At 39.7% G+C, this 18,248-nt stretch overlaps 1 protein-coding gene across 11 annotated transcripts in view; it reads right to left on the reverse strand.

The window, feature by feature from the left end:
- HERC1 (HECT and RLD domain containing E3 ubiquitin protein ligase family member 1) overlaps positions 1-18,248 on the reverse strand; it is a 97,695-nt gene that overhangs the window by 73,580 nt on the left and 5,867 nt on the right. For 8 of the 11 annotated variants that reach the window (XM_058847373.1, XM_058847375.1, XM_058847369.1 and 5 more), the window contains exon 1: positions 9,104-9,243. The exons of 2 other annotated variants lie outside the window; for them this stretch is intronic. The gene's annotated coding sequence lies outside the window, so the exon portion shown is untranslated. Of the gene's footprint in view, positions 1-8,583; positions 9,028-9,103; positions 9,244-18,248 lie in introns of those variants that run through there. One more of the 11 variants, XM_058847366.1, reaches the window with a different exon arrangement.

Raw genomic sequence — 18,248 nt, forward strand, 5'->3', positions numbered from 1 at the left:
CTCCAGAGCCTGGACACAGACATCTCAGTTCTTTTTAGGGCAGACAAAAAGAAAATACATTTGGCTTTGACAACTCAAGTGAATACTCACTGCTGTTTCACTGAATGTGACCACTGCTGGGTCAGGTGGACATGTGGAAGGTATCTAGTGTGCAGGGTGGGCCAGTCCTGCAGGGTGCAGTCCCAAACACTTTCTGAACATGCTGATCACAAGGCCAAGCACAAAGGGAGAAGCCAGAAACATGAGACAAGTGGAGAAAAGTAATTTTTGTTTGTTATCATAATCCTATAACAGTCTAAATGTACAGCAACAGCTTTATAAAACTATTTCAACGCTGGAACACTTAAAACACTTCAAACTAAAGTACCCAGAACTTTCTGGTATTTGTATTAAAAAAAAAAAAAAAAAAAAAAAGAATTTTTAAAAACAGCCCATCTCACCTGCCCTTGTTCCTCCCTTTCTCCTCCTGCTCCTCAAGGGGGAAAAAAAAAAGCAAACTGTGAGAATGTGCAACACAACTCATTTGTCGTATCTTTCAGAACCACAGTTCCTGTTTGAGGAAATCACCATTTTGGGGGAGTAAGTGTTTGCATATATTTTACTGTTGCCTACTGATAAGTCAACTAAAATGGGACTTAGAACACATAGCTGAACAAGGATTCCAACAACAATACCAAATTTAACACCTATTTCAAAAGCTTACTCCAGGGAACAGTGGGGACAAAATGCATACATCAAACCCTAAAAGCCAAATTCTGTGTATCCTCGATGCACAATTTTTCTTTTAAAATAGCAGTGGCAGCAACTTGAGTGGCAGGGGAAGATGTGAAGGCACCTAAGCCTGCCTTGAGAGCTTGTTCACCCTGAGAACCACAGCCAGTGCTGCAACTGAACTCAAGGAAAGGCTCAGGTTTATCAAAACCTCTACTGGAATACGTGCACAAGCTCAGGGAAAGCTGTTGTTACCCAGCACTGCACTGAACACCAAATGCTGTTTGTTTCTCTTACAGGAGATGAAAGGGAATGTAAGAAAAAGAATTTTAAAATTAAACCTGTGAAAAATCGAAGAATATAATCAGGGAAGGCTTTTGCCTGAGCTAAGAGGAGAGCAGAACATTTAAATAATGGAAGGAAATATTCTTAAGAGAGCTCTCTTTTAATGTTATAAGAAACACAGAAATTACCTGCAGTAGAGACAAAGGTTCTCTTCACTTTTACCAATCCATTGCTTTAAATGCACCTGAAGGTGAACCTATAACTTCCAAAGCTGAATCCCAGTGCAGACTAATTGTGTATCCCCTGAGTTTCAGATTCTGTCTCTTCAAACTCAAAAGTCAAAACTGGGTACTCTGGATCTGTTCATGGTTTTCCCCACCATGCCAACAAACACATCACACAGCCAAACTACCATTCGAATTCTAAGCTCAGAATCAAGTCTCCACATCTTGCAATAACTAGTAAGCACAGACAGAAGGTAATAGGATTCATTTCAAATTCAAAGAAATCAACTCACAAGCAGCCCTAATGGTTGTGAAAACATAATAATTAAATGATTGGCATGTGTTTCCACACAGCCAAGAACTCAGAAAGCTGATGACAAATTTCATTACCACTTTATCCATTTATTTCTCTTCATCTATATAGTAGTTCTAGGGTTTAGATTAAACAAATGCTTAGAATTTAAAAAAGCTCCTCGGAAGTTGCTGTGTGTAGATCTAAGAGAAAGATTGATGGGACAATTTAAGGAAAGGTGGAGTTTGAGCAGTGGCTACATCACACTCTGTAGCTCCTTTTGAGGAGATCAAGAACAGCTCTAGGCAATTCCAGAGAGTTAACTCTGAATTCCTGCAGGAAGGGATATAAGTACAAAAGTCACGACAAGAAAAAATTGAAGGGTTTATGTTTTGTTTTAAAGAAAGTTGTAGAAAAAAATCCTTAAAAAGTAGAAGAAAGGATTATTATCTCACTGTTTTAAGTAGAGAGTTGACAGCAGTTTCCCCACAAAACAGGTTTTGCTTTTTTAGTCCTTAGCACAGAAACTCAACTTATCAACAGACAGAAACCACCAAAACATGTGGAAGGGAGGAGCTGATTTTAGAGCCCTTTTTTTCTTTTTTCCCCAAAACATCATCTCCAACACAGTGGCTCTACCTCATTGCCAAATGCAGATAGTCACTGGGATTGCAGCAAGAATAATACAAGTCCACAGATGAGGAGGAAGAAGGTACAACTGCTGCTCAGGCTTTGGAAAGGAAAATCTGAACAATCAGCTCAGAAATGCAGGTAAATCTTGAAGTGGTTTTCCATTGCTTGTACAAACCTGAATCTTTCAGCTTAACTGCTGTTTTATAGCTTTGTGCTTTCCACCCTGTACAAGGCCCAAAGAAGTAAACATTGTAATACAGGGATAAAAAAAGCAAAATTGATCTTGCATAAAGTGCTGTCAAATGAACACAGCAAACAAGGGGAACATATTTTAACCTAAGTCTTTAAGCTAGGCAGAGCTTCTCACAGTCCATGGAGATTTTCAAACACATAAAATGCATAAAATTATATACAGTATCTTCAATCACTATGAAGAATATCCATTTTCTTAGATCAGTAACACTAGCATGCACACTGAAGCTATAACAAGGACACAATTTAACAAAGCCACATACTACCACGTTTTTCTTTAACTTAGCCTGACTCCAGCAGAAATCAAGCACACACCAAAACAATTATTCTGACAGAGGCCAAGTGCTCAGGCTTTTAGAACTCCTACAATAGTAGCTGAAGGCTTTATTTTCTGCAAAGCTCTCGAAAAACTGCACCTATAAAGCTGTAAATATTGTATCTCCTAAAAATTGAAAGTTTTCTCAGAGAAAAAATAAACCTCACAAGCACTTACTCTCTCCCTCTCTGCAATCCACAAGTTCAGCAACCTTTGTAAGATGCTGACTACATTTATTTTATGGGAACCTAATTACGAAAGCTTGTAACAAGAAGTCTGTCTGTACAGTCAAATCATAGGCAGGAAACGCCAAAATTAAATACGAAATCTGGCTGTGAAACTGAATTCTATTCACTGCCTGCTGGTGATGTTGTACCACACACATATACAGAGCTCTTCACTGTGTATTCATTGACAATGAACTTCCCTGGATTCTGCAACAGTTCCATTTATTATTTTCAACACGAGGAGCTCCTGGAATACCTCCTGTGCCCAAGGTCCCTTAAGCATGATGTCACCTGGGTGGTTTCTAAAAAGGATTAGAAAATTTAATATTTAAACAGATGGCAGCCAGATCACACTACAGCTCTTGATGCTGCTACAAGTAGTTTGCAATGGTGAGAAAAGAACATCTGGGATGGGCCAGAAAAATCAAGCATTTTGTGGCTCACACAAAATTCAGGAAATATTTCAGAATCAGAATAATCAGACAATTCCATTCTTCTCATTAAGAATATAATTCAATTAATTCACTGCAAGTGACACTGACTACTAAAGAACTTTATTCTCTTATTTTAGATAATTTGTGATGAAGTTCTGAGTTCATTGCCAATCACAGCTCTGAAAAAGCTAATTTGCTTAAAATATGACAGAAAACCTAACACAATATGCTTCTATTTACTGCCTCACTGTGATGGGAGTATTACAGCTGCATTATACAAGTGGAATCTCTTCAGAGTTGCAACATTTTAGTTTCTTAGCATAAGCACTTTGAACCCTTCTAAACTATTTGCTAATTCATATATATGTAACATTCTTACCAGTACACCAAAGTCTTTAGTCTGTATCCAAGCCTACTAAATTATGATCTCAAAATTCTGTCAAATTCCTAACCTGTACCACTCCAGAGCTGAATGCAGAATTCAAGATATAGCTGTACCTTCCTTTTGTACAACAGAAGGCCTGTTCTCTGGTTTTGCCAAGTTCCACTCCTAACAGCTCCTGACATTCCATAAAATGAAAGATTATCTTAAATTTTTATCATTCCAGTTTTTCATACTTCTTACAAAGAAGCCACAAAGTCCCAGAAAGTATCTTGCTTTGCATACTGCCAGCTGGTAGAGTGCAGCAATTTTTGCAACCCTTATTAGAATTTTACAATCTGAAAGTACAACTAAACCAAATGGAAGTGCTCCCCTTTTTTCATAAATAAGGGATTGTATACATAGGATTTAGCAGAAGGTATCAGAGTGCCAAACAACATTTACAGCTGTTTACTTGAAAGGTAATTTAGAAACCAAGAATATATAAAAGTAATTAAAATCCTGCCTTGCCACATGCCAAAAATATGAAATGTACAGAAACACTAAGCCCACAAGATGTTTCATATTGCTCATGGCCAGGAGACACTATGACATTGAAACCAACAGGACATAATGTCGCCTAGAAAAGTTATCTGTTCAATATTTCACTGGTGCCAAAAAGCACTGTAGGTCACTATGCAAGAGAGCAATCTTCAAATGTCCTTTTTGGCCTGTGCATGTAGTCTAGACACACTGCCATGATAGATGCAAGGTGAATGGAATCTGTCTAAAACACTAAAACAGTCATGGGAAAAAGAGAAAATGATAAATTAGAAAAAACTGACACTGCAGAGAAATTACTAAAAATTCACAAAGAATTGAAAGCAAAGAGACAAAAAGTGTCATTAGAAGCAGCAAAAAAAAAAGAAAAAAGGCAGCAGGCAATAGGAGATGGACTGCAAAACAGTGCAGGAAAAACGAGTTGTGGTCTCCTACAAATCTGGAATGGGAAGCAAGGAACAAAAGGAACTAACCCAGAAAAAGCAAGCAAGAACAGCAACTACAGCAAATTGTTGTTCACTCCTGAAACATTACAGTGAAATACACACCAGCATTAATTCATTAATGTGAACATCTGTCTCCATTGAGCACAATGGCCACTATCTTTCCTCCTTGTATTAGCCTCCTGCTCAGCATATGGAAACCAAATGAACGACATCATCATTCAGAATAAGATTATGTAAAAAACCATCAACTTTTCTTTCCAAATAATGAATTTCACATAACCTTGTATTTGTTAAGTAAGTCATGGTAAGGTTCTACTCTATATTTTTCCAGTTTTGGTCTTCCTACATGATTTTGTGGGATTATTTATGTACTCATTATCAGGTATAGCATTGAAACCAATACAGCCCTATACTTTCAGTTTGTCACAACTGGTCACTCCAAAACATTTTCGGAGATAGATTAAAGTAAGACAAAGTTATTTTTAAGTTGATACAAAATTAAAGCCATTTACCCTTTTGCCCTTAGGGTTTAAAAAGAAAGTGATACAAAAACCTAATCATGGTTTGTCAATGTAAACCCCTAGGGGCTGTACAAAATCTACCCAAGCAGAGAAGAAATAAAAAAATATCATTACTGTTCAGCAGATAAACTTAGAAAAATCAATTTAATCCATTACTTCTTCAGATGCTTTAAGGTTACTGAAACAAAAGCTGAGAATGCAAGATGCTCCACATACACAATCATCAGAAGCAGTTGGAGCTGAAATCCCCATGCATCAAAAACATCCCAAAAATTCGAGCAAAGAAAGGTGCCTGATCTTGCACTGGAAAAGGGATGAAAACTGGTGAGGTTTTAGCACTACCACTCTCCCCAAAAGGTACAATCACTTGTACTTCTACTGTGTAGTTACAGTATTTACAACCAGCACAACACATAGAATGACACATTTTCTTGCAAAAACTACAAAAATTTTGAAGATTTATTTACTAGAAATCATGACTTGAAATTGAGAAACTTAGCAACAGACAGGAGAGTGCACTATGTACAGACAGTCAAAACTCAAACACATTCAAGTTAGTTGTAGGTACGCAGAAAGGTGGACTGCAGCCTTTATATATATATATATATATAAAGGAGACATAAGAGCAATACAGAGATACCTGTTATCAGGGCCTGTGGTTACAGGACAACAGGAAATGGTTTTAAACTGAATATGGGTAGGTTTAGATTGGATATAAAGAAGAAATGTCTCAATGAGGGTGCTGAGACACTGAAGCAGGTTGCCCAGCTAAGTTGTGGATGCCCCTCTGTGTTAACATTTCCTGTTAATATTTGCATTTCTTGACTCAGATAATTCCTGTTGTAACTAACTGAAGAATAAACTTTTATTGTATAAATTCATGCATTTGTAAGGGAATGTTTTGAGGATGAAATTTCAGTATTATCTAGTCCTGACAGGAAAAAAAAAATTAAAAAATTACTAGTAAGGAGGATTCAAACTGCAGGCTATTCTTTAAGCAGCAAATTAATTCCAGCTTCCAGCAGAGAAGATGATTGCTTGAGCCACCTGAACATTCTCCCAACTAGCTTGGTGATATCAGGTCAATCACAACAGGCAGGCCAGGCCAAGTAATATACCTGGATAGTTCTAAGGTCACAGTTACGCTCGCTATTGATGGGCAAATCCTGTAGCCACTGGGCTCCAGGCTGGCTTTGTTTTCTCTTTTTTTAAATTAAGAATTTACAAGGGTTACTCTGAATGACTCTAATGCACAGCAAGCAGCTGCAGCACGCCAGCAGTTATTTCAAGCAGCCCTGTGACAGCAGAGCTTCGATTTCTGAGGGCTACTTCAGATGTTTTTAAAGAGCTAACACCTACTAGATTTGAACGTTCCACTTGACTGTCAGTCACAAGGGAGACAGGCAAAAAGAAAACCTGGCAGCAATTTCAGAGTTTGAGTACTTTTGAGAGCCAATTACAGGAAACACAACCAGCACTGTACTCACCGTTCACTAGGACAACTTTGACAGCCGGAAGTCAAAGCAGCCATAGAGAGCTGCATCCTACTTTTAACTAAAACACACCAATGCAAGATAAAAATCTCTCGAGTTACATGAACAGAGGAAGATTAAGTATCTGTACAGGATCAAAGACTGTTGTATTGAAAGGCTAATGACTTCCTAACAACCTATGACCAGAAATCAAATGCCTGCTCCACCAAGCCTACCTGAAATACATACAATTTCTGTCTCCATTACTTATTTTTAAAATGGGGATAAGTGCATCTCTACCCCATGAGTATTACAACAATTACACTAAAACCAGAAAGATTGGAATACTATGTGGGTCTTAACATTTTAAACAAAAGAACTTAAACATAAATAATTTTACTACTCAAACACATATTATTGCTAATTTCACATGTACCTTTCCTCATCTTTAAAATGGCCCTACTCCAGTCACTACTGATAATTTAAAATATTAAACAGAACCTCCCTGTACAGTTTTCTTTGAAAAATAAAGATTATGGCTACCTCAGATTGGTAAATTAAAGGCAAAAAACAACAAAGATCTTTAGTCAAGTCACATAAATCGTTTCCTAATCAACTACTATCCATTTAATTCAGTTCTGAAAGAGCAGAACAACAAGTTTTCACCAGTAAACTATTTTTTAATTAATGGATTAAATTAATTTAAAAATGCTGTGTTATATTCTTACTATGCTAAGCAGTCACTTGGCAAAAATAAGTCAAAGACTTTACATCCTTATGCTTAATTAACAGTTAGATAAACACCTCCTTTACATGGTTTCAAAAAAAAAAAATTCAACACTCCCACTTCTCCTTCAACTTATATACTTCCAACCACAAAAACACATTAAATCTTAATGTTCAAAGAACAAAACACACATGACATATTTAAATAAGAACACAGGGGCAGAGAGGAAAACTGCAGTACAGGTTTGCACTCAGAGACAAAAAGCTTTAAGATGTTTCATTTTAAAACACAACCTTTGTGATAAAGCCACCTAACAAATTCCTCATAGGTGCAAGGATACAGGAGACTAGCAATGCCCTTCTGCCCTGTAGCACGTTGTACAGCTTCTAATCTTTCATGTAAAAACCAGATTCCTCTCAGAAAGGGGAAGCAGTAGCAGACCGATACAGTCTACCTTTCCAGATTAAGTACCTGTTATATTTTTCCCCAAAACTATGTTGGACTTAACCCTGAGCTCCAAGTCCTCCGCAGTCCCACATACCAATGGAGCAGATGTGGTATATATGGGGTCTCTAACAAGAAGTATTAAATTCAGCACATGTAAACTTAAGAGTTCTGAGGTTTTATTATGAAATACCAGCATAGAACACTCGGCTAAACTACAAATCTGTGTACATAAACAGATACATATAGGATATGTATACACGTATATAGAGCACGTGGTTCCAGCTACAGGAAATTATACCATTCATGAGGAAACAATCAGCTTAGATACGTGAAAACAGAAATTAAAATGTTTCAACTGCACCAAATCTCTCCTATATACACTGTGAAAGGGGAAGGGCATAACAATAGGATTCTGCCCTTTAAAAAAAACATGAAAAGCAGCTTGTGTACAGCAACATCTCAATTAACCATATGCAGTAAAAAAAAAAAACCAAAACAACCAGAAACACAACAACAAAACAACTGCTAGGACTTCACTTTGAAATACAAAATAAATCACCTCTAAGTAGAAGTATACATATAATGTTTCAGTACTGCAAGCAAGAGCCAGCAAATATGCCATGAGAAGACAGTGCAATTCAGATGACAGGTCTGGAGGTACAAGGAACACCTACCTACAGTCATGCACACAGCTGATGAAGATAAACATGACAAATTTCAGACTAAATTTTGTGACACCTGCCGGGTCCACCTGGGATGCACGTAGCCAGAGGTGCATTTAACACTTAGAGGAAAATGCGCGACCACACTACAACCGCATTCAAGACGTTCATGGGGAAACAGGCTCCGGGAACCTCAGCCAAAGCACAATGCCGAATCGGTACAGTTTATACCGCTTTGAAGAGGCACAAAAAGCTCCCACGAATGAAGAAGAGCTGCCGGAGGACGCCCGTCCCTCTCCTATCCTCAGCAACGAGGCAGTGACACCTAACCGGCCCCACCTGTCTCTCCTTTTCCTCACGGCCGCCTGCACCTTCCCCCGCTCCCGGACACCCACAGCTGCAGCCGCGGCCCCGCCGTGCTATCGGGCGGGGAGGGAGCGGGGGGAGCGCGGGGAGAGCCCCCCGGCCCTGGGTTCGCCCAGGCCTCCCGCCCCTGCCCGCGCTCCTCAGCCCCACGCGGCCACGCGCTCACCAGGCAGCGGCGGGGGGAGGCGGAGGCGCTCGGGCCGGGAGTCCCGCGGAGCCGGCGGGGCGCGGGGAGCGGAGATCCCGCCGGGAGCCGCGTCCTCCGGGCCCGGATTGTCACAGGGAAAACATGACGCGGGCGGGGAGCCGCCGATCTCGCGGGGCTACAGCGCGGCTCTCGCGAGAGCGCCGGCCGCTCCCCGCCTCCGCCCGCCACCGCCTCCCGCGCGCAGGCACGCGCGGCTCGCCGCTGAGGGCGGGGCGGCCGCAGCGCTGAGGGGACGCGGCTCGGCCCGGCAAAATGGGAGCGCTGCTGGCACCGGGAATGGAAACAGTGGCAAAACGGACGGGTTTATTGGTCCTTCTGCGAGCGCGAGGAAGAGCAGACAAATGGTTTTGCGTGAAAACGACCGAAGAAACGGATCAGGGAAACGAAGCACGTAATTTAGGTGAGGATCCTGATGGAATTGATGTATTGGACGGTCAGCGAAGAGAAATGGATGCTGTATGCAGGGACAAAAAGTGCAGAAAAGGCAGAACGAATCGCATCAATGGACAAGCAGGAGTATATTAAAGCGTTTGATTAAAGAAAATGAACAACGTAACAACAAATTGTAAAACAGTCACTGAGGAATGAAATTCCAAGTCTAAAGAAGGATAAAGGATACAGTAAACACTATCACAGGCTTAGATGGTGGCAGCAACAATGGTGCATCAAGATCAGCGAGACCAAAGTGGCAAGAAACAAGACAATGAGAAATCTTAGTTATACCTACATGAATTGGTAAAGTCCATACAATATTAGGAATGTCATCACTTAATCAGTAGACATTCGTAGACTAAGTAAATGGGAAAACTGACAAGAAGCAAGAGGAAAACTGCAAGAAGGGACTGTGTATGTTTCGGTACATTGGCCTAAGGTAGGAATACAATGGAAGCTTACAAAGATTGGTGATGTGAAATAGGTGAACAGGGAATGATTGTTTACACTCTTCCAGTGGAAGAGCTAGAACGTAACAAGAGGAACTAGAAAAATTCATAACAAAATAATTACTATTTTTTCATTCACATATAATTAAGCTGCAGAACACCTTCATGCAGGACCAAATATAGTAGAAGTTTACCTGGACTCAAAAAGAGACAGGAAAGAAAAATGTCCATCACAGTTTGCCAAAGACATCTCTGGTTGAAAAACACCTCAGCCCACAGAAAGCCCTACAGTACTTGGGGACACTTTGTGCTTGCTCCTGCCTTTCCTTCCCAAGGCATGGGCTGATGGCTGGCTCAGACATGGCACCAGTGCACCAGAGATCCCATCCTTATGCCCTTGTCCTATGGCCCATATTTCCTGGATCTCCCCTCAGTAGCCTTAATGCTTTATTCTGAGTTTTGAAGTGTTAGTGGAGGTCCCTAAGGGTAGAGCTCAGCTCCCTGGAGGAACTGTTGCATTTCAAGACACAAGTTCCAATTAAAATTGGACTAAATGTCACTGGCCACTTTGGAGACACATCCCAGGTACTGATGGCTCTTCATTCTGCCCCCTAAAAGGCAACTCAGGGATACACAGTGTTTTCCATGAGAATAAAACCCAAATGCCTTGCTTGGGAAAGTCTGAGCCAACCAAGCTAAAAATCACAGATTAAGAAAAAGTCTGTTAGCAATTTACTCATGTAATATCAACCCACAGGATGATGGTCAAGACAACCCATTTTTCTCCAATAAGTTGTAAGATTTTTTTTTTAGTTTTGTACCTCTAACTACACCAGCTAATCTTTTGTCTAAAGTCATAGTCAAACTCTGCTGTGAATGAGCAGCTCCTCTGTTGATGAGACCACCTGTGATAACAAATACCACCAAAAATGGGGTAAATTATAAAAACATTTTAAAGTATTCCTTGAATATTTCAAATATGTCAGCTAAAGGATGCTGTGTAAGAAATAAACTTTAAAAAAAATCAACAGATACATGAAAACTCATTCAGTGCAGACATGTCCAGCAGATCTGCCATTCCACAGAAAACAGAATATACAGACACACTCTGCAGTGTGCACTCTTCTCCATGCTCACATGCCCCACGCCCACACACATTAGTCACAACAGGAAGACAAAACCTTATCATTGACTGCAGCTTTTATAGCTTGCAGGCTCCACCTGCAGCCAAGCATTCTACAAGTCTCGAGAAATTTTTTAGGCTTCCAAATATCTAATGCTTTTAAGTTATGTACACTTAGAAAGTACTGCAGTTTTGTGAACTTAGTATTTGTTTTGTTTGTCAAGTCTTGACCCAGCCCATCAATCACTCTGCAGTACTGGGAGCCAAGGGCTGTCCCCTTGTCGCTTGTCTGGATGCAGGTGCAGGGCTGGAGGCGAGTGCGAGGCTATTTCCAGAGGCTCACTGATACCAGAATTTAAGTTACACTGGAGGACCATTGCTATCAATCTTTGTGAATTCTCACATGAAGCTTGTTTATTAGATAGCTATGGATGCTGAATGCAAGAAAGCAGGCAGGGAGCACAGAGCCTGTGTGAAACTAAGGCACACAAGGTTCTCACTCTGGCCTGAGAAATCATATGGAGGAACCCAAACAGTCCTTGGAGAAGGACAACAACATTTGCAGGTATTGTTTGGATCCTTGTTGTTTACTTGCAAGAAACAGTCAAGGGGTGTAGTTCTTAATTGTCCAATAATAGTTATGTGTTGTTTTAATGACCAATGTGAGTTTTACCTCTTGTAGAGTCCATGTCGTTACTTTTGCCGTTCCCAACACACAGCAACAGATAGCAACTATTAATATTCTGTATTAACTACAATCTTTGCTAACTCAAGTGACTTCCACAGTTTCTCCTTCAGAGCTGGACCCCCAATGCCTGAGTTACTGTCTGCATCTACAGCCAGCTGGACTCAGAAGTTTTTGAACTGGAATAAAACCCAGCATCGCAAGTGATGCAGGATGAGGTCTATTCCATCAGCCTGTACTAAGCAGGAAAGTATTGTCAGAATTACTGAGAACCCAAACAAAGTAAACACCATTCTAGCCTACTATTCTAGCTCTATTCCAGATCTAGTACTCCAGCAGGTCTGAAAATAAGGATGTAAATAAGGGGAACAATTCTACATTTGCTCTTGCACTGCCAATGGCTGTCACCACAATTCAGCCACCTCATTTGAGAGTCAACTATCATTAAATGAAAACACAGAACTTGCATCCTTTGGAAATTGCAGAGGCTTCTGAAACTCATTTGGGTACCCTGAGGACATACCAGAGGAAAGATGAACCCTCCAGCCACCTGAAGCTATATTTTAACAGAGTAAAAATAACAAAAAAAGTTGAGGAGAGTTTTGCAGGACAACCCTAGACATAGGCCAGGAATACTTGAATCACAGCTTTTCAGTGGGCAACATCATTCATCCTCTCCCCCTCCTTCACAGCAAGCATAAGCAGAAGTATTCAAAATTACAAATCTCAAGAGTTCAGCCCATATTGTCCCTGGCTGCAGGACATTCATCCTCCATTTCTATTTCCAAAATAGTTTCCATCTTAGCTTCAAAGCATAGAGGGGCGCCAGGAGAAAGCCCATATGATAATGGAGGTTTCAAGGGAAAGGAGGCTGTATAGAGTACCTCTGTTATCTTTGTGCTCTCATCTCTTCTTTAAAACAGAAATAATCCTTTATGATGACTGGAGACCTCAAGTCCCACCTACTGTTTTCGTCCTTCCCAGCTTCACTTGGACTAAGACAGATTACTTCCAGCTTTTAGCTCTGCAAGACCTGTTTTACATCAATGATTCCCTATTACTTTGCATGAGTTACTGCATTATTTATTAGTTTAAAACGTACTGTTATGTAATCCCATCAAATGTACTTTTAATCTTAAGCAATGAAGAGAAAGGTATGATAATGACAAAATAATGCACAATTTAACATCAAATGTTTTTCTGAAATGGTTAGTAATTATCTTTTACTTTTTTAGTAACCATATTTAACTCTTTATCTTCTTCTGATCTGAACATTTCACCAGGGCTATGACCAATTCCACTCTCACTATTTTTTAAGATCTTTTTTTATAAAGCAGTGCCTAGGAAAGGACCAAACTTCCAGCATGAGGCTATGCTGTTTATCTAGGGCTTATTCTTAACTACTTTTCCACAATGTAGGATAATTTTGAATCATTTCAGTAAATGGGAATTTATATTTGAAATACCTCAATTAGCTGTGTTTTGATTTTACTGACTTCTCTTTTTCCAGCAGACTTCGCTATCATTGACATGCCTTGCTGTTGTCATGGCAATGAAAGGAGTCTGTATGGTTTGGGATGTGACTCAGAAAAAAATTTATACAGAAATGGGCCATTAGAACAAAGGACACCAAATGTTTCTGTTCCACCAGTTAATAAATGATCAACAAAAAAACAAAGATCCTAAATCAGAACAAATGACACCAAACAAAACTTGATTGGATAGAAGATATCAAATTATTACTTGTGACCCTCTCTTGCATTTACATCTCTGTGTGAGTATAGCTTTATCACCCCCCAAGAGTAATTAAAATCACAGTGATCAGCCTGGACACTAACTTAATGAGAACAGAACCCAGATTTGCCTGAAGAAGTTACATTCTTAGTGTTTAGAAAAATTAGGAATCTTGCATTGTGGACTTATCCCAACAAAAGAGTCTCAAAGCCATCATCTCTGTGAGGGCTCCTTCAAAGGCAAGGCCCTTCCCATGGCTCACAATTTACATAAGGCAAAAGAGAGGCAAGTTTGCCAACTAAAAGATGAGGAAAGGAGCTTGTGGCATCCACTGAGGAGGTGTGGACAGAGCAGTTGCAAGCACTAAAGCCAACCTACATCAATCTATGAAGGGCATGGAAAAATTATTTTCAGCTAGGCTAAAAATACTATTTACCTGTCTTCTCTATGTTACTTATGACAACACTGGCTCTTTTCCTGTGGATCCAAGGGATGTGGCTGGAGCTGTCATTAGATCATTTGCCTCTGCAGGGATGCCAAATGAGAAGGCACTGAAATATATGCATCTGTATCAGTCCTTCATTTAATCTTCTGACTCTGGTTCTGGAGTGACAGTTCCTCTGCATGGCACTTCCTATTCATTCCAAGCTAAGCCATAATGAGTGTTATTTATTTATTAGAAAGCAATCTAAAGCCACATCCACACAGCCAGCTGGCTCTTACCCCAGTACAAATCATCAGTGCCACATAATCAGCAGTTTCAGAGCTCAGGATTGCAGGTAGTTGTGTCACCTCTTCTACTGTTGGACTCAGCTGTGAAATGCAGGGTAGGAACCAGTCTGAAGTAACCTCAAATTTAAGATCTAGTTCAATCCATGGCCATCTCTCCACTTCTTTAGCTAGCTGGTAACTTTTTCAAACTGTTTCACTCAGCCTAGCTTTGTATCAAGGCTCCACACTTCAGAACTGCCCTTGGCCAAGCCAAGACAGAAAACATTCCGAAGAACAACTAGGGAAAACACGTGGGAAACAAGAGGGGTTTGCACTGGAAGACAATGAATGATAATATACAGGGGAAATTAAAAGGATTATACATGAACAACTAACAACTGAATACATACACAAGACTAATTCCAAACAAATCTGTATCTCAAACCATTTTGAGCATATGTGGCAAGCAGGTTACTAGGGCTTCATGAGGATTAGTAATTCTCATTAGCTCAGTATGGTTACATCCAGTGCACAGCCACAGTTCAGCTTAAATACAGTGTCACAATAATACCTATAATGCATAAAGATACTGGAGAGAACTAAAAAACAAAAGAGAATGGCCAATGGTCAAAGTACCATTCATAGGATTGCCATTCCCAGCTGCATTCTTACATGTTGTTTAAAATTCCTCTGAGGTCTCATGAGTGAATTTTGGTGCTCTGCTGTCCTTTAAAAACAACCCCTGTTGCACAACCCTGTAGCGTGTCCCCACTTCCCATGCTTTTAGCAATACAGTCAGGAAAGGTGCCTGTCACAATTGCTTTCCCCTGCCATGCCCTGCAGTCTCCTCCTCAGTGAGCAAGACCACCTTTGAAGGGAAACATGGAAAAAAGGCACCACAGAGCTCTAACAGCCCCTTTGTGCTTCCTACTGGAAACTCCCCGTCCCTTTGCAATTTCAGTGGAGAGGTTATCCAGCTTCCATGGCCCTGGAGCAATAGGAGCAAACAGACCAGTTGCTCTTGGCAGAACACAAGGGTATGGACCCAAGCTCTGCCAAATACAGCAGGAAAGAGCTGTGTGTCCATCCCCAGCAGCCTCAGAGCCCTCCCAAAAGGGAGCACCTGCAGGGCTGCACCAGTTAATATTCACAGAGAGTTGCATAATATCAAACTGGGCTCAGTAGCAAAAGAGCACTTGAGCTGTTTTGAACAAGCACTGCTCTGATTTCTTCAATGGAACCCAAGACAGGTGAAAAATTTAGGAAAGATAAAGTTTATGCAATTCATAAGCACAGCACTGATCCAGTCCCCATTTTCATAACAAAAAAACCCCAACCCTTCATTTAGAGGGCTTCATATAAGCAAAAAGCTTCCATTTTTTTCATTGAGGCCATCTGACCTTGAGTAAGTACCCTTCCTCGTTATTTCTCTCTGAAATAAGTTACACATCTAACGACTGGCACAGGCCTGCTTTTCAAATTACTCTAATCTTTTTGCACAAATGCAAAATATTATCCTTTACCACAATTGTTCCATGCAAGATCCTATGCATCATTTCTTTCATCAAGAATTTAATTTTCTAAGTCAGAATATACAGTAATTTTATAAAAGGCATTAACAAGTATTAAATCTAGGAAAAACATTTTTTTATAATTGTGATTTAGTTTTTCTTTTTAGAATACAAATGCATAAAAAAATAAGAGCTGTCCTCCAAATTAGCAACATTCCAAGAGCACAATTACTCAGGTAATTGTGCCACATGAAGCCTGAAGGCCTAAAAGATACTGTAAAACCTTTTGTCTCTACAGCATATTCAAATGCATTGTTCAGCATTTTTAGAAATAATTTCTTTTTCCATGTTATCTAGATCATTCCTCAGAATAAACCAGTAAAAATTTTAAAAAAATATTTTCAAAAAAATCTTTTTAGGGGAAAAACCAAAGTTACAACTCTATTTTTGCCCCAGAATTTCTTTCTTCACTTGAGCTACAAAAGCAATTTCAATTTTCTCAGAATCTATCTTCCTTTTCAGTTCTGACAGCTATGTTCCTTCCTTGCTCATGCTCCATTCTACCATTTCACTACTTTTCCCTCTCTTTTCCTAAGAAAAAGTCCAGTCCTCTAACTACTGGGTTTTTTTCAATTGACTTCTCTTTGGCTTCTGTCAGTTCATTAACATTTTTCTAATCTTTAACTCAAAGTGGATATTCTAGCTGTTGTCTGAAAGCTGTACAATGAGGAATTATCCTTGTGCTTTCCTGAATCAATGACTACTCTGTAAGGCTTTTCTCTACTCATTGTTTTCACATTTCCTCTCATTCCATGTGTTCTTGCATTCTTTTTTTTTCCCAACAAACACCACAAGACAAATAATATCCTCCCATACTTTTCACTTTGAGATCTCACAATATTTTTCAAAAAGAATCCTCTTTCCCTTACACAGGGGGAAAAAGGTACAAATAGAATAGGGTTATATCACCCCAATATGTCTAACATAGGCTGTGTTTCAGTTCAGCATATTAGCTAATATTCTCTTTTACAAGAAAACCCCTGCTCATAGTGCTCTTTGTAGAAGGGACTGGTAAATTTCCAAATTTCTTTTTCCTGTCCCACACAGCTCCCTGGGCTGCTTCCACCACAATACCTGGCTGCTGCTGGCCAAAGAACACTCCCACTCACAAGTGAGACTCAGAAGTGTAAAGGTCTCTTTCCAAATAAATACTGGAAAGAAATCTTTCACTTGGAGTGCTATCATCATCTTCATTTTAGAGAGGTGAAAACTAAGCCTAGACAGACTTTTCCAATACCAGGGTTTAACCCAAAAGCCCAGAGCTCCTTCCACACATTTCTGGCTTTGTATGTGCCATGAAGTCCTGGACATGATAAACAGAATCACAGAGCAACCAACAGACATTTCCTCTTTGACCTAGCTAATTCAACCCTAAATCACCCAGAAGAGAGATGAGTTAGAACATTTATATCATGAAACACTAATAAACACTTCAGCCAATTCGACAATTATGAAAACAGGTACGAGTCAATAAAATTGATTAAAAGGGGGAAAAAAAAAGGGAAAGAAAAAAAAGAGCAAGGCAAATACACAACAATTAATTTAAAACCCCATCCTACAACTACTTTTGAATTTTGTCCAAATGAACTATATCAAGCTCTATGTAAATAGTGTTAAATCAATTTAATTACAGAATCACATGGAAAATTACATTAAAACATCTTTCACTCCTCTTCCCAAGAGTGAAACCAAACTACCACCAACACACCTTAGTAGGTTTTTCTTTTTGTTTGTTTAAAAAGAGCCTGGAATTCCCTAACAGAAAAATACAAAACAACCCCAAGTTTTGCTTTGAAATGGAAAGCAGTTCCATTATATAGAAACGTTTGTCTAGATGAAAAGAAAGCTCTGCCCTTTGCACAAAAAGGGCTGCAAGAGCATCCTGTTTAACCAAGCAGGTGTCCTAAAGAACAACCCATCAATATATCCTTTGAGTAATTCACATATTTAGGATGGTATGTAAGTTATACCCCTATCTGACCTTTATGGATAATTTTTTGAATTAGCTTAGAAATTCATTGTGTCAGTATTCTGCTTCCAGGTGAAGAACTAAGTTCCTGCTCTGTACTATCACATATAGAATTTACCATATCAATGCACAATTAGATACCTGCTGTGCCAGTCTTTGAGTTAGGAGAGGCTTTGGGATCCTTTTTGGTCCTTCTCTCACATTTGTCTTTCAGTGAGGTTACCTAGTACTGAATATTAGTGCTAAGAACAAAGTCCAAGCTACAGAATTAAACATACTGATAAGACAAGTGCCAGAATGGCTCATTTCAGTATGGTGACGTGAGAATGACAACAGGCATCTCTTTTCTGTTGCTGGGGGGCATCACAGAAATAAAAACTCCTATTATATTGCAAGGCACCAGGACATGGTACGTGGACAATGCCTAAG

Source organism: Poecile atricapillus, chromosome 11, assembly GCF_030490865.1.
Source record: "Poecile atricapillus isolate bPoeAtr1 chromosome 11, bPoeAtr1.hap1, whole genome shotgun sequence".
NCBI classification, from domain to species: domain Eukaryota; kingdom Metazoa; phylum Chordata; class Aves; order Passeriformes; family Paridae; genus Poecile; species Poecile atricapillus.